We start from the raw sequence: 27,801 nt of genomic DNA on the forward strand, positions 1-27,801 counted from the left end.
TGTATCACTCTGAAAAGCTATATATCACAGAAAATATTACTATTCTTCAAGCCCTCATTTCTTTTGTGTATTTTTTGAAGTAATCCACTCAATTCATTTTCCGTTTAAATGTCAAACTACTTTTAAAATACTTAATGCACAAAGTCTGGACTCCATCTGTTAGTAAAAAGATTATGTTTTAATTTGTTAAAGCTAATAGGATATCAATAACATTTGCTTTTATTTTACTATTATTACTGGTGCTTTTATATTCATAGTGTAGCACATAAAAATAAGAAAACTAAATTCATACTAATCCATGTGTCCTTTGCACTAAAAAACCCCCACAAACACCACATCAAATCAGAAACTTTTTGCTCATGTTTGAGAAAAGGCATAACTCTTTAAGGATGACTTTGATTAATCAGTGACTTGAAATTAAAAAAGCTATGCCAAGAAAATACGCAAGTATTGAGACAGACCATAGTGTAAGCCCAAATCCACTAGCTGAGCAGGGAACAAACAGACAAAATCTGCATATGATGTAAGCTGATTTAGCTACTGTGCCACCAATGACAATATATGCTTACTGAATATTTGACCCTAATTAACATATAGGCAATATCTTTTTCGAGCAGCCTTTTTCAAAAAGAGTTGACTAGCACTACTACAAAACTGATTTAAGTAAGAGGCAATAGTGTTGAGAAGGAACTGCGAGGGGATTTTGGAACAAGGCCTCAACTACAAGAACAAGTTAAGAACAGGCTAGGAACTGACCGGCTAAGTAGCAGCTCTACAGAGAAGGATTTTTGGATCCTGGTGCAAGACAAGCTGAACAGGAATCAGCAGCGAGCCCTTGCAGTGGCAAAGGCTAACTGCATAAGTAAACCCATAGCCAGCAAGTCAAGGGAAATGATTGTTCACCTCTACTTGGCACATGTGAGGCTGCATCTGGATCTGGAATATTGCATCCAGTCTTGGAACACTCATTACAAGACAGAGATGAACAAACCAGACAGCTAGCAGAAGCCACTAACACAGTCAGGGCACTAGAGCACGTGACGTGGAAAGGCTGATGAAGTGGCTTTAGTCAGCCTGGTAAACAGAAGGCTAAGGAGCAATCTGCAGTCTTCACTGCCTAAAGCAGATGGGATACAGAGAAGCTGGAGCTAAACTCTTTTTTAGAGGTGCATGGTGAAAGGACAAGACACAATGATCACAGGTTGCAGTAAGGGAAAATTTGATTGGATATATGGAAAAAAAAAATCAGAATGAAACTGATTAAGCACTGGAACAAGTTGCTCAGAGAGACTGGAATCTCCATCCTTGGACATTTTAAAAACATGACTGGACATCATCCTGAGTAACCTGATTTAACTTACAAAATGGCCCTGCTTTGAGCAGGAAGCTCAAGGCCTGGATAACCTCCACAAATCCCTTCCAGCCTAAATGTTTTTAGGGTTTTGTGATTTCTAAAGAGGGATTAGATTTAAATAAAAATATATATACAAGAGATCCTTGAAATGCAATCATAACATTGCTGCTTTTACATTTCAGAGAACTAATAAGAGCCAATTAAAACATACAGCCCTTCACTGTACGTGAACTTAGAACAACCAAGCGTATTTCTTTATAGGTAAATAATCACTGAAATTCTTTCAGAACACAGTGTATTCAACTATTTTAAGAATAAGAAATGATAGAGCACCTTTCTTCTGAGCCTTCATTCTGTCTCCTTCTGGTGGAGCATCCCAGTAGACCCTGTTGATAGCCTAAAATTTACAAAGGAAAAAAAACTTATGAGGACTAAATAAGGTAAAACTAGAACAGAACAGAACACACAGAACTATCATGACATTCAGCTGAGAACTTGCTTGGCAATCTGGCTGCCTAACTCCCTAGAACTGACGGAGTTCAGTGGGTTACCTTCAGTAGTGTTACACCAGGACCAAAAGTAAACCTCAGCTGGGTGGAATGCTGACTAGGAACTCCCCTATCACAAAACAGGGAGTGAATGCATCCCACTTAGGATTCGAAGGGACGGGACCTACTGTCCTCTTAACCCTTCCTTTACATAACTGATGCTAACTATTTTTTAAAAGCATTGGCTTAACGTCTTTTTAGAGAAGGAGGATGTTCTTGCAGTTCCATATACAGATAAGAACATTGCTTCAGCACAACAGATTCTGCCAGGATGGACACACACAGAGGTTCTTGGCCATATTGCAAGCTATTTTATAATCTGGGCATGGAGAGAATAGTATATTCCATTTCTTATAACCAGGACCATAGAGCTATTCCATACACCAGGGATGCAAATTGTATTGTGGATTCACTCTCCCACTTTTCTTTTGCATTAAGGATGGAACAATTTGATTGAAATTACATATAGAAAACCTGCAGAGCATTTATTTCTGTTCTTTACCCTTTCCTATGAGTTTTCAGGGCAAAAGGGCACAATGTATGAGCAAAGTGCTACATGAAAGCAGAAGCCATCAGTGTGTTAGGTTTCCTCATAATTAAAAATTACTCAAGTTCACTTTTTGACAGCAAATCTAGAGGAAGTTTGGTTTTTTTAATTAACATGCTAATGTGTTGCTGTTTTCTACATAAATTCTTACTTTGTCTAAAAGCCAAACTCTTTATCATTGGTCCATTTAAAATGTTTACATTCATCAGGTCAATGACTTGCTGAGACTGATCTACAGAAAACTCATTAGTTTAACAAGTTTATTTTTATTACACTTTGGTTCCTAAACTAACAGTGTTTTCTCTGCATGAAGTAAGTAGCTGCAGTTGGGTAACTGGAACTCAAAGGGTTATTGCTGGTATGTAACACAGGAAATTAGTAAGATTTGGATGGTTCCTGTGCCAAAAATCACTGCTAATACAAATGCTTCTTCATTCTGGGACATGAAAGTAACACAATAATTTAACAGTATGGCGTAGCACATACATATTATTGGAAACTTTCTGTATCATTTGTTATAACCAAAAGACTAAAGCAAAACAAAAACACCTATAAAAAAATCTTTTAGCTTAGCTTTGTAGATAAAGTGTTCCAGACTACTGTTCTACAGGATATAGAAACACTTATAGCTAAACGTCCCATGCTTTGAGAGAGTTACTTATGCTAAGTTAGTGTTTGTATCGGTTTATTCCTGAGACTCCTTTCTTACTTCACAGAAGGAAACAATGAACAGAATGTAAAGTAACAGTGAAACGTGTTTCACAAAGCCACTGTCACCTCTCAGATGCCTCATCAGTTAGCAAAAGCCTCCTGGCAGGCCAAAAAAATTGGAGATATTCCATTATGTGATTCGAGAAGGGGATAAACACATAATAGTAGAGAACATAGCAGGGAATGTCAGAGCTAGAAGATAGAGTACTGGGAAGGCAAACAATGAAACATCATATTAACTCAAAAAAACCCACAACACCGGTAAGATTCTTTACTAAAGGGAACTCATTGCCAGCCATTGTTGTAAAGTCTGAATATAAAAGAATGAAGTAAACTTGAGGCTACTCTTCAACAGGCTCAGTTGAGTAAGATTAAAAAAAAAAAAAAAAAAAAAATTATTTGGGTTTTAACACTGCAGTACTGACAGATATGACTGAAATTTCTAGCATTTGAACTGCAGAAAGAAAATACACACTTTTAAGACAAAACTCTTAATATTTATTATTCTAAAATCCTATAATTTTAAAGCAAATGCTTTTTTTTTTTTTAAGTCTTAAAGAGGAAATTGTTTTTTGTAAGGTATCTTTACATCTTTATAGTTCCAATCTAAAAATAAAAAAGGAAGAAAAAAAAAGGCATACCTAATCATGCTGTCCATATATATCACCCACAAACAACCTTTGATTTTTCTGGCCAACTTAACTAAAATTAATAAAGTGGTAGAGAGATTTTTTAATTTAATTGTTGCTAAAGGTTTGCAGAAACCAGTTCCTGGTCATACGTGCCAGAAATTAGTGCTGTCTTTGTGTGAAGGGGAACACTTAAGTATCTGTAGGTCAGTCAGAATATAGGCAGTGTGGAATGAACCAGAGCAGTAAGTGCTTATTGCCCATCTGCTCGTTCAGGAACTCAAGAGGGAGTTGTGCATAGAGTGGGGATATTTTGTGGGTAAGCAAAGAAAACAGGAGGCATTCTGGTCACTGAAGTGAAAAGCATTTGATAATGAGAGGCCAGGGAGCTGGGTAATGCCATTAATACAGTTAGTATGGAAATGAACGGAGTAAAACTCTACAAGAAATTAGACTGTAGCAATTCCACTGTTTTCAGAGCAATTCACTGCTCGTGTTCACCCTAGTGTGATTTGGACTGCAAATTGGATAAGTGTCAACAGAACAAGGAAAATTAATTCTACTGGCAGGAGGTCTACTATACAGAATTGGCAATCTGCTAGAGAAATTAAGATCACTGACTGATAAGAAGACCTTCCAGATCTCCTTAGAATGCAACTTTAGCAAATAAATTCTGTGTTTTACAAAGCAAGCTTACTACCTTTAACTGTTCTCCCTTTAATAAAAAGTTTACCTTGAGCATAGCCCAGTAAACTAAACCTTACCCTTGCAAATTTGTAGAAGACATTAGTATTTTCCTGCTTTTCATTACACAGTTTTGTAATTTGTGTTTTGGTTGGGTTTTTTTTTTTTTTTGGTTTGGTTTTGGTTGGTGTTTTTTGGTTGGTTGGGGTTTTTTTTTTGTTTTAAAACACACACTACAGCCTGGCCTAGGCGTTGACCACAGGCATCCAGACAGTTCTGCATTTCATCATGTCAGTAAACAAATTAAAAAAAAAACCAAAACGTGCTGGTTGGCCAACTTAGACAATAAAAAGCCCAACACTGAGAACTGAGCAGAGTGTAATTTATATGCTGTCATATCATTTATCACAAGAACATTAACCTTTAAACTGTGGCTAAAGCAATTTCAATTTCATTACTCCCTAGAGGATTCACCTTGGTAATACTCTGCAACCCCTCTGGGCTTTTCTGTGTAGATGTAGGGGGTCTTCCTTTGATCTTTGTCCTCAGTTCTAGAGGGAAGGCAATAGCCAACCCACATTTTATGACTAACTCACAGCATTAAGCCCAAGATAATTCTAGCAACATATTCCCCCTTGCATTATTGTTTCTAATCCTATTTCTCATCTCTGCCTCCTCTGATTCACTTCTATCATTCATCTTTGTCTCCCCAAAGGAAACTGAATTGCATTTTACCAGTGAAGAAAATGGGCTTACTTAGAAATTCTTACATTACATAGATGGTAATGAGAACAATGGAATAAGATTCAACATAGACAAACTTCCTTTCCGAAGCTAGTTAGTTGCTTCATTTCTCAGTGCATATGGAAAAAAATCACCTCACAAAGGAGACGGGAGAATACAGCTGGCATGAAGGAGCTTCCTCACTTCCTCATTTGCAGCCTAAGTCAACTTACCAAAGTTAGCACTTCATGTTTAGAAATAGGCAGCTGTCATCAAAAACTGTTTTGATGGCATCAAATGACCACAAGGACTCCTAGCACTACCTCAAGGTTGGGTAAATTCACCCTATACATAATCTTTCAAAACATTTTCAAGCTGTTCAAGATATTAGTAATTCTGGGAAATGACAAAACTGTGACAAGTAACTATTTTAAGACTCCACCGTATTACAGCACTGTTTTTTATTAAGTGATTGCGTATGTCTGAACTTGTTTCTTGATTCATTGCAGTGGAAATCTTGATGATACTGACTCAGTTTCATAAATAAAGTACTGAATTGACAGTTTGCAGGTAAGAAACATTATTTACTACCTTTTGGCCATACACAGTACTTTGAGACCATTTCTTCTAGATCCCAACAGTTTTCCTGTGTAAATAAAGCCAAACTTACGGGATTCATAATGCAATCTCTAGGACAATAAATCAACTGTTTTTCTCTAATTTGCGAAATAAAGCATATGTAACATGTTCTCAGATGCATATCTTTGATAGTTCACCCAAACGTCTGCCTTGAAAATTACTATGCATGTTCTTCAAATATTTAATATGTTCACCTTGTTCAAAGAATACAGCAATTTAAGGTATTATACAAAGTATTTTTGAAACTTTTTCCTTTAAAAGTTTCAGACTCCCCATAACAGTCACTCACATTTGTCTTTTATGTAAGGGCCAACTTACTTTTCTTCTGTAAATTATAAATGTTCAAGTAGTTTTTTTTAAGAAGAACGTTTTATTTAAGGAGAGGTTTTTCTTTTAAGAACATAAGAATGGTCATATTGGTTCAGACTGGACTAATTTTCAGCAACAACCAGATAGGGACACACATGGAATAATAAGAACACTGGTACCTCCTCTCCGAAGTCCAACTCTCAACCACTCGCAACTTAGGGACTGATCCAGATGCTATTTATGCACGTCAAAATCCCCAGTACTCTTTTCCAAGTTCTTATCTAGTATCCCCAGAACGGCTTGCACCAGTATCTTCCTTAGGAGTAAACACAAGCATTTTATAAGCCAATACCAGTGAAGAATGACCATATCTTCTGGATACATAATAGATATTCCAACTGTACATCCATAGTTCACTTCTGTTTGACAGCTACGTCCCAGCAGACACCATATTTCTTGAGCAAAATACTATTTGATCTAAATTACAGAATTCTCTGGAATTCTGTTGGAATAAATCTGTAAAACGCTTAAAAGTATTACAATTACTAACACTGGACTTATTTCTGATTTCATACTGATTTACAGCAACAAAGACCCCTTCAGATATTTCCTTTTTCTGTTTATTACAGATAGAAGAGATAATTGTCTTTGGTCAGTGCTGCAAGACTGTAAATATTCATATGAATCCTTAATATTGTAATGTACCTACAAATGTAGGAAAATATACCTAACAAATCAAGATTTGGCTCTCAGCTCAGTAGCATTCTGGAAAACTTTGAACAGTAAGATTTAAACTGAAGAAAAGATAAAGGTTCTGACAGTTTTGCAAACTTAACACCAACTCTCTTACCGTATTTTGCTCCTAGTGTCCTCACTCCCTTTGGGGCCGTAACCTGCATACACTTGTATGTGCAAGCATCAGCTCTCAGAAGGAATGAATATAAGTGTTCACAGGATTGTACCCTTTGAACTAAAAAACATGTCTGGCTTGACGTAGGTAGTTTCCTACTCTACTTCAGGAGATGTTAGTGACAAGGGTTGTTTGAATTAGATTTTCTCAAGAGAATTCAAGTGACATGACAAAGATCGATCAAGGTTAAACATCATACCAACTGATTCAGCCTCATTACAAATGTGCAAATAAAGAATCAGTGCACTGAGCCTAGCAGAACTACTCTGGATTTATCACTGTATTTGTTCCCCTTCATTAAAACCTTTTATTGGTTAGAACTTTCAGTTAATTTTAGCATCATTTTAAATTTGACATCACCCTGATGTTGAAGTTATAATGAAGGTAGAAGCTGTCACATGTAATCATTCTATCTTACAGTGCAATAAATGTCTAGTGGCTAGTAAGTACATGACTTAAACTTACACTTAATCTATCTTGCATTGATTGCCCCATTAATAGCTCATGTACATAAACTCTTAGGTTATAAAGGCAACATATCTCTTTTCTAATAAAAATGTATTAAAATAAAATCAATGTAAAAACATCAATTAAAAAATAAAAATCAAAACTATCTCAGGCACCTACCTCTTATAAAAAGGAGAGGTGTCAAGAATATATCAAGTCCCAGAAGGATATTGCTGTTGCTATCAAGTTTGGAAAGTTTAGCAAATTAAGGTGACTCTCCAGAAATCTTCCAATGCTGAAGAGGAAGCAGCAAAAATAAGGATTGCTGGAAAGCAACTCCTTTAGAGAGGTAAAGGACATTATTTTTTTTGATGGATATATACCAAGTACATCCTATACTTAATGGTGCTAATGACTAGATGCAATCCCCCTTAGCTTCCCAGGATATCTCTTTTCTCATAGAGATACCTCTGTGGTCTTCGTAACTGTATTCTCTGAGCATCTCTCATAGCTGTCAAAATATGTAGCCTCTGATCAGCCTGGGAGAGATTTATCATTGCATCTATTCTGCAGATCAGGGACTAAGACACAAAGACTGTCTTTACCGTAATAGAAAGTGCAAACTCGAGCAGATTTATGCAACCCAATCTTCTTGATCTTATATGCTTTCAGAATACATTACTGTTCGTAAGCTTGGCAGAGAAAACACCTGCATCAGTCATAGCAAAAACTGAGCTCAGGATATTTGCTTGGAGACTGATTTTTTTTTCCACGCCTGCTCTGCAGTTCTGTTTTAGTCCATTTGCCCATATATAGCCAAAACTTCTGTTAAGGCAGTGAGCATACTTAGACTTCTAGAAGACTGCTGGATTGAACATGGAAATGTAGATTGCAGGGAAAACTATGCCTTGGGAGCAGTTAAATAGCAATACATTCAGAGATACTTGAGCTAGGTGAGGAAAACTAGCTCCATATCTAGTGTAGACACATTAGCAATGTCCTATGCGCAGTAACTAACTTAGAGCGAGCTACCATAGTGCTAGCACAGCACTGCCCTGTCCAAGGTAACACACATTCTATGCAATTTGCCGAAGTCACAAAGAAAGCCACTAAGTTTTGATTTCAGGACCTTGGAAGAGTAACTATAAGCTCTTTGCTACACACATCTTACTGGATTTATATGCTGAGTGTAGCATGGTGTAACCCACTCTGATGCTAACTGGTGTTTGTAGAAGAAAAAAAAAACCCTACTGCTGCAGGGGTTGCTTATATTTCTCTTTTTTGGCTCAACAGATAAAACTTCACTTGTGAAGGAATGAAGTGTTACTTGTGCGCACCTGAGTTCCCAAGATTAGGTCTGAAGTTTAAGTTTTATAATAGTCATGATTTCACTACAATTAATATGTCAGAGAAAGTTCCGTTCTTTACTGAGACTAAACATGCCAGATGCCTTCACTTAACTTCCATTCATGGAAATATTAAAACCAGTGAAAGGTTAAACAGGATATTAAAACTTTTCCTCTTCTCAAACACACAAGGAGTTCAGCCATTTGATTATGGTAATTAAAGTGACAAAGAACAGCTGAGCTCAACTGAACTAGTCTGGAGTATCCCACTAATGAACAGACACAGAAAAAGGAACATCTAGTAGAGACCTAGAAGCAAAGCAATGCTTGCTTTCAGAGACAGCTTGTTCATTTTCTTCAGGCTTTAATACAGCCCTTCTTGCACTTCGACACTGAAAGTACAATCCCAATTAACTTCACATCTGAATCAAGGTTAGACTCAATATTTGAAGATTTGAGAATCAGCCATAATGTAAGATGCTTCCAAAACGCCACAAACAGTTCTCATGCTATATCAGACAACCAGAATCCAGAAGCAGAAACAGTTTTGGTTATGGAGCCGCAAACCATGAAGGTGAACGTCACAAGCAACAAGTATTTTTGAATGAACTTCAGTTACCGTGCTTCATAAATACAGCATTCCATGTACGATTAGACTGATGTTAAATGCTGAAGTATTTGATCCCAGATCTTAAAATCTAGGGTTGTCTTCTTTATAGGGCTGAAAGACACAACTCCCTTTAGCTTTATCAGCTAGTTCTGTCTCAGAGTAGAAAGAGAATATGAATTTACCTTGTAAAGGTATCTATTCTACTTCCAAGTGCATGGATGATGTTACACTATTTTCTCCACTTCCTGAGTGTGAAGTATCAATGATGGGCAGAAAGGAACACAAGAGGGCACAATGAAAACCTGAAGATGATGTGCTGGCAGAAAGACAGTAAAATGACTTTTCCAGTCCATGTCAGTTACATCCAAACTCAAGTTTTTAGACAGGAAAAAATATGGCTTGAAGACACTGTCTTCTTTATGCCCAAGCATAAATAAATCTTAAATCTTAGAAGTGAAAGTACTTTTGCCACTCTTAAAAAAAAATTTAAAAAATTGTTAAGTGGCATAGGTCACATCTTGTCCACATTGAAATTACCAGCAAAATTTCTTCTGACTTACATGAATTTAGGAACTAGCTTTTAAAAAACAGGGGTGGGGAAGAAAAATAATCAGAAAGTATCTCTGTAAATCACAGGACTATGAGATTAAAACTGGCAGCAATCACTCTGAAAGCATCCTGCAGCAATATACAACAAAATGAAGCTGCTGATATGATGAAAAAAACTGCAGAAGATTAAAGGGAACAAAATACTGAGGGACTGAACATTTCCACTCTAAATTGAAGCTGTAAGAGCCACTCTACAAGTGACAGAGAATGTTTCTACCACTTCAGATCTTCCATTGAAATTAATTATTGCTTTCATATATGTATAACAGGACAGTGAGGTCTTTGAAGGACTCTAGCTCATAACCTATGGAAAGAGAAAATAGCATCTCATTTAGAAGAATTATGTGTCACAATCACTACGTTACAAGTTTCTGATTTATTCTAAGTCCTGTCAACTGGATGGAAAAGCTTTGTAAGGTTTCTGTACTTACTAGTGCAGCTCTTGTAGAGCACATTTCAGCAAGAGTCATAAAATACAGAAATAAATCCGATTTAGCTGAACCATGAGAAACTTGGACCAAATTCCACTTTCAGTTGTATCACTATAGATCTATAATTTAATTATATGAATTATATGTTACAGCAGTCTCTTGACTTGTCAAGATCTTCAATGTCTATTTTTAAGGTTAGGTTACAAATTAAAGAAAATTGGTAGATTTGTGCACACAGACAGCATCAAATTCTCATGTAGTCTAAGTTGCACTCTATGTGGGACAAGAGAACAAACAAGATTGTCACCGCAAAAGCCACAAGCGGTATTGTACCTATTAACACAAAAGTTACTCAACATTAGCAACACTGTTGTTGTGAAAGGAAAAACTGAACAACTGTGTGGCTACATAGGTTGGAAGGTTACACAACTGGAGCAGAAAACAAAAATTCAAAACAAAAAGAAATACAGGGCAAGAAAAATTAAAAAATTAAAACCATTTAGTTACCAGAGTTGTAACATTATGTTTGAAGAAACAGCAGAACTAATTTAATTTGCGAGAAACATGCGTAACATTTATCTTAGTTTTTTAAAGATGCTTACTAACCAACAAGAATATGACTGCATTGCAGGTTGGAAAGTTATGCATTATTCTGAAAACTTCAATAACCACTAGTATCCTTGAACAAAAGAAAAGTTAGCGTCTTCCAGGAAAGAAGTATGTGATGCTGAGCAGAACGCAAATGTAGTGAGTTTTGCTCAAGTGTCTAAAGAAAAAGAGGTAGAAGTTGTGGAAGAAACTTAAGTGTTCTGGCTGGACTGACTAGGAGGAATTTGTGGCAAGCAAAGACCATTTTATTAATTATACTAATACTGAACAGGCTTCTAAATACTTTAGAAAGGTTCCTGAAAAAGTAGAAAATGATATCATTAAAAAACCCTGAGATTAAGCATTTAATGGAAGTGAAAGATGTAACAAAATCCTATTCCATGCTTATAGTAAGGAACTCCTAAAACTTGTAATGTGGTAAATATATTGCTATGACAACAGATATACATGTAACTGGCAGATTTTATAACTTTTCCTCCTCCATAATCCCTCTGACTAAAGAGCAGAGATTTTTGTGTCATGTTTTAGTTAAGCATGTATTAAAGAAAGTGCCATTACATAGGAAAAAGCATTCTTTTTCAACACTGATACTTTACCCAAACAAAAGGAAGAATATTTCAAAAGGAAAAAAAAAATTATTTTGAGGGGGTAAAAAGTTTGAAAATTTCTAGTTGACAAAGTTTCTATTACTGAAATGTTACAAGTTTTCAACTAAAACAAGAAATGCTTTCATGAAAAAAAGATAATTGAAAACTTAATTGATAGGGTAATAAACAGACTTTCAAGAGGCTGCATTGAAAAAAATACAAGAAACAAACCCAGAAGGATCCTTCCCTTTGCATCCATAACCCAGCATGCTATTTGGCATTCCAGAAGGGATTGTGCAGTTCTGCTGCAGCAAGGCAGCCATGGGATAGATTCTTCTCTCCATTGGATTGAGACAAATCAGAAGTAGCTCTGCCATCGATACATTTATGCAAAACCAAAACACTTAAATGTGTTCAAATTCAAATGCGTTCAGTTAAGTTGTACAAATCAGGCCTTCAGCTGCTACACCTAGTAGCTTGCTTTCATACTAGGTATAATTAGATAACTACAATTAGTGCATTTGCCATCTTTCACTTACAGTTTCTAAGACAACTGTAAAAGCTCTAAAAGGCAAAGCAATATTACGGTAGAATCAAGCAGAGTTCCTTTGCCATGAGTGGTAACAGTAGGAAAATTTGATTTACAGGGAATGGAAAAGTGGCCCCTGCCAGCCTGAATTGTGGAAAGGTGTGTTGGGGAAAAAGATGCCAGGCAATTTCAATCCACTATCCCCAATTGTGCTGCAACTCATTTGGCAGGACAGTTGTTTGGCTGCCTTCAGCAATTTCTGGTCTTAATTTCTATTCCTCATCAGAGCCACCAAAACATTCATCTGATTGTCTAGCATATGTATTTGCTTCGGAAAAAGCTGTCTAAATATTTTGTCAATTTGTACTGCAACTGGCATGAGGACAATTAGGCTTTTTGATTTCCTCCTGTCTTAGATAGTCTTAAAAGAGAAGAGAGATTGAAGGGGTCAGTAGATGTTTGCATTTTTTTCCTAGCAGTATTTCTGTGTCAAATCACAATTAGGTTATTGTACAATTATATTTTATCCTTAACAACTACCACAAATAAAGCTTGGACTCTGGGAAGATGCCATGGCACATAAAACCTTAATAAATACTGAATTACGAATTACAGGAAAGAACGAGTGAACAGACCAAATATAACGGCAGCAACCTAGCCCAAAGTGTAACACAGACTAATGTTCATTTAAAGAACTAGGAAAAAAAACCCACAACACATTACACCTACATAATTACAGTTGCATAGCAATTCACAAGTCAAAAGACTTTCTTGCTGTGATTTTTCCAGAGGTCATTGAATCAACAACGTATAATTCAGTTGTATACAACAACATAAATGGAAAACAGTTGCTCAATTTCATGATCTAAAGTTTGCCCTCCTGTATTTCAGTTCTGTGGGACTTGAATCCAGAAAACTTGTCTGTTTGCATATTTAGATCCCGTGACTGTTGCATGAAATCAATTAAGCCAAAATTATTTACCAAGATATCATTGTCCCCAATAAAACATGCACTGACATTTTTAAATAACAAATGCAAAGTTCAAAAGGACTCCTGTGGATATACAAATTAAGTATAGGATTTATGAGAAACTGATGGGAGGAGGAGATGTTTATTTAAGTATCACAGGATGAGATATTAGCCTGTCAGCTATGCATATAACACAACTAAATTTAATCGAAAGAATAGCTCATAATGTTTTGTTATTTTATAAAAAGGAGCAGTGTTGCTGATGATTGAAGAGGTATTTTAAACAAGTCAAAAGCAGCAGCTGGAAAACAACAAAATTAATAAAATAGGTAAGAGCACACACTGTTCTTGTGAAGCATTAGTAATCACAACAAATAGCATACTAGGTTACTACCATAACATAAAACAAAGCAAGTTCTACTAGGATATATTTAGCAATATTGTTGCACTTGTCCTTACATTATTACAGAATATCAATGTTTTGTCTCTTATTTTGTCTTGAGAATAAGAAGCACTAGAAGGCAGCATTGGTTGTTCGGTGCCTTGAGGAATTCCTATTAGCTTTTGGTGCACAATACTATCTTAGTAGCCAGGAATGCTGATTAAATTTGTAACTTCCATTATGAAGGAAATCTGAATCAGCAGCATAATCTCTCTCTGAGACAGAATAGGACACCCCCCCCCCCCCCCCCCCCCAATTTTCAAGTAAAAAAATCCAGCATGAGAAATACAGTTTCCAAAAAATCCAAATATTTTAAATAGGTTTGGGGTTGGTTTTTTTTTTTTCCAAAATAAAACTAGACAGCCAATTGCCCTAACTCCAAGCAACTACGTGTGCTGGTCCTAATTCTGAGAATAGCCTCAGCTGCTCTAGCAAAGATAAAGACATTCTACAAAGTCCTCTTAAAGTTAGGGCAAGCGCTATCAGGGAGCATAAAATGCCAACATCCTCACTTCAACCCAAAGGAGCCAGGCCTATCAAACTTAATAGTCCTTGAAATGCATGGCAGGGAACCAGCAGGTCCCATGAGCCTTCATTTAAGATGGGGTTGTTTGCACTTCCATTCCAGCTTTGAAAACAGAATTATGGAATATTTACAGTATTCTGGTCAAGAAGCCACAAATACTGAAAATCACAGATTTGCAGTACCCGGCAAGATAACCAGGCAAGTTTCTGACAGATACATGACTGATTGTTAGCGAAGTGTGTTGAAATAGGTACATTTTTGCTTCACCAAGCCAGTATTTTTCAAATAAAACCCCACCTATTTGATTTAAAAATTTCCAAGCTACCTACTCAGAATATCATAATTTTGATGTATCACAAGTATCTTTGTTTCCAACTCTTCCACAGAAATAATTTTGCAGTTTCACATCAGCTCTCACTAAACTAGATTTCCGGTGAGAACTCGACTGGCCCAGGTATTTTCCAAACAAACAGCACTGATACCTTCACACATTACAAATCTAAATCCAAATGTTACTTGCATGCAGAAAGTATTTTCTCCTAGTGTCACAAAACAGATGATGACATCTTCTCACAAAAGAAAACAGCAGTTCTGCAGAGGCTTAGAGGAGTTTCCCAGTGGTCATCTTGAACCTGTTTTCTAATTTTGCACATTTAGAGTGCTAGGCTCTGCCAGATGTTTGCTACCTCCCTCATCAGTGAGTCTTCACTTGCATTTTAGAGACAACACCTTCCACCTGGAACAGAAATCCTCTGAAATTCCCAGCTGCCTTGCTCTCCATATTCCAGTCCATCCTAAAGGGCTCTCTCATCTTCTACTCTCCTAATCATATCTCATGAGAGAAGATACAAATACCTGGCATAACCTATAAATTCCCTTGCCAATTTAGAAGCAGTCATTTTTCAGTTTATCATCCTCTACCCAGCAGCCACTTAATTTTGAGATTTTTTTGTTTTGGGGGTGTTTCTTTGTTTTTATTTTCCCATTCTCTAGCCAAATTAATAATAATTGAAAACTTGATTTAAAGCATCATTCTGGAGGACCGTGTACAATAAAAATAAAATTAAATACATCTTTAAAGAGTAGAGTTCAGTCCTTCATATCTAGGACTGATGGTTGAGAAATTCTTAAGGTGAGTCCCTGATACCCAGTATAAATTTGAATCTTCAAGTGTTCAAATATTATCTTTGTCTGTCTCCTGTATCAAAAGTCCACACTTACGGCCCAGCATTCACACATACTCTCTTCATACAGATTTGTGTTGCCACTGATTTTAAGATAAGACACATTCTGATAAAGCTGGGCTCTGTCCTCTTTGGGTTTTTAATCTTTTCTGTTGGTTGCCTGACTTTCTAGAATAACTGTTTTTGGATAGTCACTACAAGAGGGGAATGTGTGTCAAACTATTTCTTATAAAACCAACATTCTTGCACAAGGGGTCCATACTATTCCTCTGTAACTCACATGATCTAGCTACTATTGTATAAACAGTCTCTTAAAACATGAGTGTCCTGGTTTTGGCTGGGATAGAGTTAATTTTCTTAGTAGCTGGTACAGTGCTGTGTTTTGGATTTAGTGTGAGAATACTGTTGATAACACACTGATGGTTTAGTCGTTGCCAAGTAGCACTTATCTTAAGGATTTTTCTGTTTCCCATGCTCTGCCAGCAAGCAGGTGTGCAAGAAGTTGGGAAGGAGCAGAGCCGGGGCAGCTGACCCGAACTAGCCAAAGGGATATTCCATACCATGGAACATCATGCCCGGTATATAAACGGGGGGGAGTTGGCCGGATCACTGCTTGGACATCGGTCAGCAGGTGGTGAGCAATTGCATTGTGCATCACTTGTCTTTTCTTAGGTGTTATTTCCTTTTTTTTTTGTTATATTCCTCTTCATTACAATTATTATTATAATATTATTATTATTACTTTTAGTAGTGTATTTTATTTTACTTTAGTTATTAAACTGTTCTTATCTCAACCCACGAGTTTTACTTTTTTTTCCTCCTCCCCACCCCACTGGGAGGGGGAAGGGGAGAAGCGGCTGCGTGGTGCTTAGTTGCTGGCTGGGGTTAAACCACGACAATGAGGAAGAAACCTCCCAAATTGTGTCTGAAGTATGTTGGTCATAGTTCACATTTTTATCACCTTTGTACACACTTCATTGTCAAAAGGAAAAGTATCAGATGCTGACTAGTTATTAAAGCACAAGCAGCAGCATGTTGGGCACAAAGACTTTTCTCAGCTAGTTAAGATGCTGCTGACATTGGTCTTTTATCCCCAGTTGCCTATGGGCTCCCTAATCAGACTCTTTTCCCCATCATTCACAGCACTAGCTAGTCACACCAGTGACAGAATGTTTAAACTACTTTGCTGAGGTTTAATGATTGCATTTGATGACACCTGCATGATAATATTTCATAACAGCATGAAATTGTAACTGCTTTCTGTACTATAGAATATAACACATTCAAGAGTGGAAAAAATAACCTGTTACTGTCTTTATAATGTCTTTTTTTTTTTTAAAACCAAAGATTTTAGATTATTTTCCACACTATCACTAAGCTAGCAAAACAAATAGCAACAGTTCTTTGCCATGTTTCTACGCTGTCTTGGGCTGAAATCTGCTAATGTAAGCTTCAGCCATCCATATAACCAACAGATACCCAGTGTTCAGACCTTTATCTCCTACTGAAAGTTCTTGATTCAGTTGGAAGGACTGAATGGAGGATAAGTCTTGGTCTTCTGAGATCAAATGAACACATCACCTCAGTTAACCACCTGCATGTGCCTTGGCTGTACCTTGCTTGGAAACTATACTAACATGATAAAATACATTCTTAAGCTTTTTTCCAAATAGATAGAAATTAATCTCCTCCTTAAAACCTGAAGTAGATCTAAGCACATACATTGCAAAGCCACACGTTAAATAGTGGGTTGCTATGATCAGTAGAAATACTGGTGCTTGGTTTCCTAAGGATTTGTCTTACTAGGGTGCAGCAGTACTGATGGGCAGCTTTGAAATTTCACAGAGGAATTCCCACTGCATCAATGTCAACTCCCCTATGTTGTCTTCTACAGCTCTTGTCCTACTGCAGTTGCTTCAGCTTCTCACCACACCTCAGCAAGTAGCACCAGGTAAGTAAGGAATTAGCTATGCTTCTGAACCACGGTTCAAACCGCAAACAGTACAGCCAAACAGTGCAAAAATTGAGGGAGGCAAAAGATTTAACCAAATTTACACAAATGCAGTGGTACAGTCCAGAATAGGACCCAAATCTCCTGACTGCCAGTCCAGAGCATGAACTGAACATTACATACTGCACATTCACCTTGGTAAGAGATAATAATTTCCTGAACTCTCACAGTTTAAAATAGAATATAAACAAGTGAATATTAAGGAAATGATGTAGCTTTATTACTGCTATATGTGTATTATAGCTTGTTTCAGTAAGTTAATATTAAATAGAAGATACTAAAGGTTACTGTCACTACCAAAGAGAATAATTAGGAGGATTAATTTAAATAAATTATAAATAACATTAAAATTGTTTGTGAGCAGTTCAACAAGAAATGTATTTCTTCCCCAAGTACCAAGGTTACAAGAGTAAAGTATGTCAACATGCACCAAGCAATATTTCTTGGATGGTAACTGAAGGAACAAGTGACTGAAACGACAGGGCTCACCACCAACTCAGCAAGACACTTCCTAAATATGAAATTTCCATTGTGTTCTTGGGCTGCCTTTATATTACCTAGTGAATGTCCTTATCTGAAAATCATTGCATTTCTTTTTCATCCCTGTGAAAGTGAAATCCTTAATATTTACAGTCCACTCTCAAAGGACTAACACCTAAAACAATGACACTGAAGTAAAATGGTAAATTATATAATTTCATCCAGCGATTAAATACAACTTTAACTTCTTTCCACCTATACACTTGACACTTTCCAAGACCTTGTCTGGAATACATATGGTAATGAAGATAAGGAAGAAGAAAGATTTGCCTAAAAAATTCTGTATGTTTCTCCTGAAAAAAGATGCGTGTTACTCAAAGCCCTCCTTAACTTTTGGGCTAAAAGAAATTCCATTATTACTAGAACCATACTCCATTTTCACTGTCACCTTCTGCTACTCAAGGCAAAAGGACAGAACTATTACTATTTATCATGTCCCTCCGTGTCTCACAAAGAGAAAAGTAATTTTTCTCTCCTAAAAGATAAGCAACAGTTATTTTTCTTTGTCCCACATGCTGGTCATTCTCTTCAGAGTGATTGCAATCTTACCTCACTCCCCTTGACAGCTGATAATGAAATGATAAGAGATAAAGGTTTACTTTATGGAAAAGTATGGGCAATAGTTTCCATTTTGACAAAAAATAATTAAAAAAAAAGGAAAGAAAAGGAAGTCCATGGTCTTAAGAGGAGAATATATTCTTCAAACAATTTCAGACAGCACCACTCTTGGCAAGTATCTAAATGTTTAAGTATTACAAGAGATTTATTGTATGTATATAGTATACACATTCAAGGCTAACTTTTAAGCTCAGCTGTGTAAATTTCCTAGATTACTTTAATTAGGGACAGTCAACACGTCCAGGCTCAGCTACAAAGAAAGAACATTGCAGAACATGTCCCAGTATGTAACATGAAAGGTGTTCCCTTAAGACATGGAGAAATCCTTGCCATACTGAAATCAGGATGAACTTTAGGTGTTGACTCCAGCAGGGTCAGGATTTCAGTGCTCTATTTGCAGCTGCTCAGTCTCTACTTCCTTCTCATTTGTGTAGAAGAGATAATGGAAGTATGATTCACTCCGGCATCATACCAAATTATGGTAATCCCTATATAGTTACTACAGGGAAGAAAACACAAGAACTTGTGCATGTAATATTCCCTCTCCCCCAACTTGCCTGTTCAGTGGAAGGAAGAAAGCACAAACAGTCTGAACACTTCTGCTCTCTGTGCAGTGTCTGCTGGCCTAGTCTTTGCAAAAATCTAGGCCTCAGTGACTCATGGGAATGAATTCAAAAAGTAATTAAGACCAATCAATACTGTAAATACAGATCACTATCTCTACTTAAAGGTGAAAAGGGAGTGTTCTTTTGCAAAAATGAAGTACTGATATTATGAAAAAGAAATACTTGTCAGTGCACTGATACACATGTGCATTTAAATAAGAAGAATATGCATCAATTGCCCCAAAATAAAGCGAATTTAATATTCCAAGATTGAAAGGGAAAGGGCAGATTCATACAACATATTTGGAAACAGATCATTAGCCAATACAGATTACTGTAGTTTCACAATTGAAGAATTATTTTGATGCATTTTTTATCCTCCAAGGCATTTATTTCTAAGATAAAGCAGATGAACCAGTGACAGGCATACCTGGGAGGAAGTATCTGGAACGTTTTCCTTCAGGGTTAAGATCCAATCTATAAGGCTTTCATAGCCAGAAAAAAATAATAGTGTTTCTCAACCAAATAGAAAAAGGCTAGAAATTTTAGTTATACTGGAACACATATGAAAAACTGTATGCTTTGAAAAAAGATGCAATAAAGTAGGCTTAGACTGGGTTGGAAGGAAGTAGAGTAACATTCCAAGTATATAACTGGCTAATAAATTAAAAAAGGGGTTAGATAACCAGACCAAGGTTAAATAACCCACATGGCTTAATTCTTTAGTACGTGCTGTAATTTTGCTAAAGTTAAAGTACTAGACAAAACGTTACTGACTTTTCTCATCTCTCTTTTCCAAGTGGGGGAAAAAAAATAATCCTACTACTAATTCTGATACTATGCAAAAAAAAAAATCTTGTTTCATTAAAAAATAATTAAGAACTTCACTGTTAATCTTAACATGGATTTTTATTTGTAGTTTTTTCCTATAAAAGTGAAAAACAAAAATATTTTCGTTCAAGAAAAGAATTTAAATTTGGAAGGGGTGGACTCATTTTGGAACAAAATCAGTTTAAAAGACTTAAACCTTTGTAAAACAGAATTTCCGTTCTCTTCCAAAGTGGATTAGTAATATCCTTGGAGACATATAAGAACTCCAGCCAGAGGCAAGCCATGTTGGGACAGAGAGAACAGACATTAAAAAGGAATGCTGCCATCTGACTTCAAATAGAAAATTTTGCACAGTGAGAATTGAAGAACAGATACAGACAGACGAGAACTGTGAACAACTAGACCACCAGTCAAATAAGGAAATCTTATGGAACAAGCCAGAAGATATGACTCAAGGAAAAAATATAGAGAAGGAAAAATTCCACAGGTATCAGAGGACAGAATCAAATAGTTATGGACACCAAGGGAAGGAAGAACATTGATAAACATTTCTTCCAAAAGTATTTCCACTTTAGATAAGGGTGGTAACCAAGTTCATAACTTTGCCAATAGCAATTGGCAAAACACAATCTAAAACGCCAGCTTTGTTTTATGGTAAAATCAAATTTAAAAATGATGAACAGAAGCCTTCCTCAGACAGTAACCTAAAGAGTTTGTGAAATAAACTGAAATGCCATGGTTACGTTGACTAGAACAATAATTGAGATATAAGTCAGCAAAAGATTATATTTGAGACATTTTCAAACACTTAACAAATTAGCGTATTCCTTTCAAACCTAATATTTACTTCCGATGCCTATGAACAGCATAGGCTGCAATTTAATTCTCTGAGAGCATACCAAAAAAGTGCTCTCCTCCTCCCCACCCCCCAAACAGTGAAGTTGTCCACAAAGGAAACAAATAAGAAGTTATGTTACTGTCTCAGGATTTCTCTGAACATTTCTGAGTGAAATCCCTTCCTTTGCAGTCAGGTTGACAGTCTTTCTAATTCAAATCTCTTGACTGTAAAGCAAAAGGAAACAAAAAATGTGAAATTCTGTAGATACCATTAGCTTAAAATGCCGAGAATATACCAGCATCATTGAGCGTGCAAAAAGCAGGAAAGCCAAGTTCTGAAAAACAATCAGCACAAAATTAAAAAAAAAAAAAAATTAACATACGGACATTAAGTCTCCATAAGATGCTATTCTCATTTGCAAAACAATTAATAGCACTTGCTTTATATTCTGAAGAAATAAATAGCTTTTAGAGGTCAGCCTATAATGAACAGCTTGTAACATTCCTTAAACCAATGGATCTCTAAGCAATATCCAATTTCCAGAGTATTATGGTAATCTTTTAAATCCCTTTTTGATCTCAGCAATTGCTATATGCAGCTGCCTACAAAACAAGTACTCGGGAAGCTCACATAAGTGTCAAGATATGTCAAAATAAAAAGTTCTGATAAGACTATGTGACAGGACAATGACCTGAGGTACCTAAGCTAAATCCGAAGTTGAACCTAACTTCCAAACAGCTTTGAGCAAGGCTTTGGACCAGATGACCTCCAGAGGTCCCTTCCAACCTACATTATTCTAAGATTCTGTGTAAACTCAAAAATTAGTCCCAGAAATTATTTTTAAAGGATTACATTTCTGTATGGTGTCTACAGTGTTCAGAATATTTGAAAACCAGGCCACTTATTTAGTTGCCTAAAGATGGTCTCAGAAACCTAGCTCCATGCATAATTATTTTGAAATACTGAGATATAACATGTGTTTTTTCTATTTTGCTTCTGCTAGCCATTTACTAAGAGCTGTCTCTTCACCAAAACAAACCAAGGCCTTAGGGAGTTCTTCCAATATAAATTACATGGCATTATTGGGTCATCTTCATATAAAAGCCTCCAAATAAAAAAGCCTCTGAAGGAACTATCACTGGATTTCATAAACTTTCCCTAGTCAACAAGCAGCTAAGTAGAATATGGGCAACTGGTTAATGCAGTTGAAGTAAATTCAATTTTCAGTGCCATCAAGTAAACATTCAGATTCTGTATTTCAAGTTGCAGTCCCTCTCACAACAAACAGTTCAAGACACTATAGAGTTTAAAAAAAAAAAAAAAAAGAGCGAGAAATAGCTTGACTTTAGACATTAACAGACTATATTTTAAAATATTTATAAATAGGAAGACTACATAGGAGTAACAAATTTATTCTTTTAAGACTCCCAATCTGAAAAAATATAATAAGAAAGACTAATGGTCCGTAGTTACTCAACTGCACAATTTTTCCAGGAGAAAAGCTTGCATTTTTCAAGACAATACATGCAAATACATCTGAAGCATGAATTCTGCAATCTGATGCAGTCATGGGCTTATCCCATGTCTCTAGGTACAAAAAAGCACAACTGTTTCTAAAATTCAAAAGATTCATCCTCCAATTCCTAGGTTAAACTGTCAGTTTTTCCTTATTTTAGTCCTAAAACTCTAGTATCTAACCTGTTTTCTAGTACCACTGAATCATTTTGATCCCAGGTACTGCCCCTTCCATAAGATCAGGGAGCAGGTTCCCCTTGTGGCATGCTTACAGAAAGCAAGGAATCTTGGTGTGCATGAACCATGCAAATGACAATTTTTTCAGTCTCCCAGAAAAACAATAATAGTTCCAAAACAGTCACTTCCATGTTACTTCTCTTCAGAGGTGCCAAATATTTAAAAAAAACAAAGAAAACAAAACCTTAAGATTTGATTAAAACTAAAAAATATCATTCCTACTCTTTAATATTTGGTACGTAATATTAACAATATCCCTTGAAAAACAGAAACATAATCCTACAAATTTTAAATAGCCTTTCATCTTACTCATAAAGAAAGTCTAGCTAAACAGAATGACCTCTATTTTTGTGAGGACGAATACCTGAAGAATCAAGAACAGAACAGATCAGCTTGAATAATTCTAAACAGACAACAGGGTTTAGTTGCAACCAGTCACTTTAAGAAGACGCAGTAGATTTAATTATTAGTTGCCCTAGAAAGACAATCCGATTTAAGCATGATTTCTGCTGCCTTTCCTCTTTCAGTCATAGCAATGAAGACTTGCAAATGTAGACAGGAACAAATATAATAAGGTTGGATTAAAACAAACAAACAAACTACACACAGTTCATCCCATTTTTCTTTTAAATTTAACAGAAATTACCACAGTTTCACACTTCTACAAAGATACACCTTTTAACAGTAACTGGAAAAGACTGATTCTGCCAAATTGTGCTTCTGCATAGGTAGGTTCATTTCTGGGCAGTCAACTTTACCATATTAAAGCCTCCAGATTACACGAAAGCACTGAGATTTATAATGCGAAAATAAGGTTTCTTAAAGGAGCTGGATACATAGAAACAAAAAGAAAAACCCTCCTTTTTTGGTTTTAAGTCTTAACCAAGTTTTTTACAAGGATATAATTATTAATTTTCATTTGGTCCAAGTAGAAACCAAACCTAGACAAACATAAAATAAACTTGAAATGGAACAAAAAAACCACAAAGACAGCAAGCATTTAGATGCTTAATCATACACATAATCAAAAGATGAGAGGAAAAACATCAACCACAATGAAGTAAAAAAGTATTGAAAAAATTACCATACCTCAAATTCTTTTCCAGGCTTTGTGTGCAGCTTAGTTGGCCCTCAAATAAACTCACCCTGAAGCTTAGCTGTAAGAAAGAATACTCGATGGCATGCACCAGGCCATTCCAGGAAGACCCCTACTCTATGCAGGCTCTCCGTCAGCAGAGCCATTACATTTTCTCAGCGTGCTTCTCTTACGCTTTTCCCTAGCTCTTTCCAGAGTTCCTTTTCAACGTATTTTCAAGTTCACTTTGCAGGACACTCTTTTCATTTCCTCCTCCTATTTTTTCTTTACACATGTATCATATGCCCAGGGACATGGTATGAAGACTTGAGTGCTGGATCCAGGTGCCGCTTGAACCAAATCAGAGAGCTGATTACAGGAAGAAATACAGCTGGTCACATTCACAATGGAGCTTAAAGCGAGTGGGATCCTCATTTAAAATCACACAGACAAATAATCCCAATCCTGCCTTAAATTTAAGATTTCAAAATTTTTAGCATTTGGTGAAGCATTTAGATGAAATGATGGCATTCATACTGATGTTTTCACAAAAATCACCCCGAACCCTTTACATTGTGAAAACAGTTTCCAGCTTGGTGTAGAATCACTGCTGCAAGACTGCATTAGGAAAGTGCTTGTTCTCCCCCTCCCTGCCTTGAGAATTAGAAGCAGCCTTGCCACGGCAGGCTCAAGCAAAACCTCTCCCTGCCAACTTGTTTTTCTGCCACAGGTTTGTCAGCTCCTCACCATTTACAATGTACATATAATCCTCTTGCTGGGAATGGCTGTCAGTATAGGAACGGTATCTCCTGCCTAAGACGGCAGACTGCTGACAACAAAATAGGCCTTGGAAGGGACTGTGTCCTACTTCACTTGTACTAGATTCCTGCAGAACCTGGACGGCACCTTTTGTCACTGAGGAAGGGGTCAGATCATACTGGGTGGCAGTGACTGGGGATGGGAAGGAGGAAGAAAGAGAAGTAGCCTTTTTTTTTTTCTCTCATTTTCTTTCAGCAGCACAATTTACTCACGCTACCCAAGCGAGCCCCACCCTCCAGAGGTAATTAGTTATGCCCTCAGGCTTTGGACTGCAAAATTCACTTTTGCCTGCACAGCTGAAATTCTTTCCTCTGCTACTATACTAGAATGAGCACAAACAACAAAGCCACTGTTTGTCCATAATGTTCTTGAAAGATATTAATAAATCTACTTTGTACATAAGATGTGGATGAAAAAACTGGGAGAGAAAAGAAACTTCAGGAATTAGGTTTTCCGTAAGATCCCTGGGTAAGTTGCATCAGTCTGCACCAGTGAAAATCTACATTTCTTTAAAAGCAAGCCAGGCAATCAGGGAAGATTTATGCTTTGAGCGCTGTCTTAGAAGTTTCCACTGACTGATTTTCTGCTTTGTGCCTTCTCTCTTTTGCAAAAAATAACCACTTAGGATCAGTGCACAATACTGACCAGGCTCTTCCACTGGTCTCCTCAGGAACATAACCCTCTTCTCCCTAGAAAATGCGCAGAAGAGGGAGAAAGCTGAAAAGGTCGAGCAGGCTAAGACATGTTATGCATGCCCCTTTTGCTGAGCAATGACTGGTCAGGTGTAACATGAAATCTGAACTGGTTAACAGCTCTACCCCACTGAAAACATGTTTTCCTCCCTTACTATGCAGACTCTGAAAGGATGAAAAATGACTAGCTAGAAGCTTAAACACATTATTTCACCCAGGGAGGAAAAGGTAACATGCTTCTGGTGGGACTATGCAGCCCATAAATTTCAGTGGTATCCAAACATGACCAAGTTATTTTACTCTACATTTTATCTTACATTTACATATATGCAAAATGTGTACTCAGTGCAGAAGGCTATTTTAATGTAGTAGCAAAATTTGAAAGTGCCAGGCATGGAATTTGTGCTCAAAAGACATACTCATTTCCGTGGATCAGACGTGCGACTGGTCCTACTATGCATTAACACTCAGACCTAAAGGCTGTAGAGCTATGCCAGGTTCAAGGCTAGTGACACTGAAGGGCAATGAATTCTAGCCGTTCCTTCCCCTTGATATAAATGGGGATGACTACTTCTAATATCTTTCATTAAAATTTTCTCTAGCAATTCAACCAAATGGCAGCACCAAACCAACAAAGGCTCTCCGAGAACATAAATAAAGCAAATATCAATAAAGACACAGAAAGAGCTAGCTAGTTAGACGTATGCGGCTATACTAATTGCCTGCACCATGATGTTTCACATACAGAGTTTTGCAAGCCAGCCTGGCATTTTAGCAGTTGGAGAACTAGGCACCAAATTATATACAAAGCCTTTAATATTCAGCTTTCATACAGAATTAGAACCCCAAATGCTTAGGTCATAGCTTGTAAATAGTGTCTATGCTTGGGTTAGAATGTGCAAAAAGTATTTAGTCAACAAAATGCTTCATAAAAGGAATATCAGATTTTAAATAATGCATTTTTTCTCTCAAACGGAGAAACTGAAGGTGCAGTTCCATGATACTGCTATGTCAACTGAACACCTAGTTTCAGCCAAAAGAACTAATCTTCATCTTCATGCCAGATACACTCTAGCCATTTCTTTTGTATGGGATATGACTCTTATACTACAGCAAGATAGTGTAGGGAGCTAAACCAGAAACGTAACCCTGCAAACCCCCATGCTTTCAGTTGAATTCCCTGAACTGGCTAAGCATACAAACACTTTCACTTGTACAAGGAAAAGGGCAAGAGCAGAATCAGGATCATTTCAGTGATTGCTGGTTATTAAAATGGCTTAACTTTATCATAAAAGCTGAAATGCAACCATTTTTGGGGTGAAATTTTTCATCCAAAACATTTTTTCTCATGCAGGGCGCACACTCACAAATGAACTGAAACAGAATACAATGAAATAAAATCAAGTTAGGTTCACTACATTATTGAAGAATCTGCATTCATTTGAGGAAATTATGTAAGGAAAAAAATATTTTTAAAAGTGCTACTGAAGTTATTTTTTTAAATTACCTTCAGAAGTTAATTAGCTTAGCAATTTATGGGAAAAAATATAAGGGCCTTTAATTTGAGGAAACTGGAAACAAGGTACTTTTAATTTCTAATCTTTCCATTCAACTGGTGAACCAGAAAAAAAAAGTTATTCCCACAGCTTTAGTTATAACAAACCAAGACTAGGAACAAGCCAGCATAGTATGCTGTTTTGGTTCCCAATCCATTGTCATATCATTTATATCTTACATGTAAAAAAGGAATTATTACACCTATTTCACTTTTATCTGGAGATCTTATACTACTGTAACAGAACTATTAAAAACATTATTTCTTCTTTATGCACACAAAGAAAGATTCAGAGGATAGGAATACACAAAGAAGTTTCTGCAGGGCAAGCAAGGGTATAAACTTGAAAGGCTCCAGTTATTCCATGAGAAATAGATACATGCACATCCTTATCCTAAAAAGTAATTATTTCAAAAGGGGATAAATTCTTGTCTTACCTCAAGAGGTAAATGTGAGGTGGATTATCTTCTTGTCCTGGGGTAAGAATGTCTGTTTGGCAACACTGCCGAGAAGCTGATGTATTTCAAGTTCACACAGCAGTTTGCCCTGAAGTAACTTGTTTATATGTCCCTAATCAAAGAGACTTGCCCAAGGTCAGTGACAAAGCCAAGACAGAACGGTGCATGTGACCTGTGCCCTGCAGCTAGCTGAATGATTCATCACTACATTGGGCCAAATATTACAGTATTAAAAGCATTTTACACAGTTCATTAGTATTACCTGATAATTTATTTTTTAGCAGCTTTCCCAGAAAATAATGTAACTAACACTGGTTATTTTCAATTTGCTTTTAAGAAATTTTATAAACTCAGTTCAGGACATTTCAAGAGTCCTCATCATCACATTGGAGACCATTTTGCTATGGCGTTATGTAGAGGTGTCGATACAGCTTCATTAACAGATGTATCTCTTTATGCACACTGAAATGTTGCCAAGAGGCTGTAAAACTTCCATCACTTTAGTCTTAGTCAATGTAGTTCATACACACATGACCGAGAATTTTTGTGATATAAATCTTATGCAATCAGAAATAATTATTTTTAGAAGATGCCTGATTATCCTTAATTGAAATTCCTAATACGTAATTTTTAAAATTATATTTTGCATATAAACCTACAAAC

General features: G+C 36.5%; 1 long non-coding RNA gene across 2 annotated transcripts in view; it reads right to left on the reverse strand.

Annotated features, from left to right (window-relative positions):
- LOC127023124 (uncharacterized) overlaps positions 1 to 23,910 on the reverse strand; it is a 40,190-nt gene extending 16,280 nt beyond the window's left edge. Inside the window, exons 1-3 of one of the 2 annotated variants that reach the window (XR_007767408.1) lie at positions 23,785 to 23,910; positions 23,629 to 23,696; positions 1,688 to 1,751 (exon numbers count right to left, since the gene is read on the reverse strand). This is a non-coding gene — a long non-coding RNA (uncharacterized LOC127023124). Of the gene's footprint in view, positions 1 to 1,687; positions 1,752 to 23,628 lie in introns of both variants that reach the window. The other variant, XR_007767407.1, reaches the window with a different exon arrangement.
- Between the last annotated feature and the right edge of the window lie 3,891 nt (positions 23,911 to 27,801).

The sequence above is a fragment of the Gymnogyps californianus genome, chromosome 17 (assembly GCF_018139145.2).
Source record: "Gymnogyps californianus isolate 813 chromosome 17, ASM1813914v2, whole genome shotgun sequence".
NCBI lineage: Eukaryota > Metazoa > Chordata > Aves > Accipitriformes > Cathartidae > Gymnogyps > Gymnogyps californianus.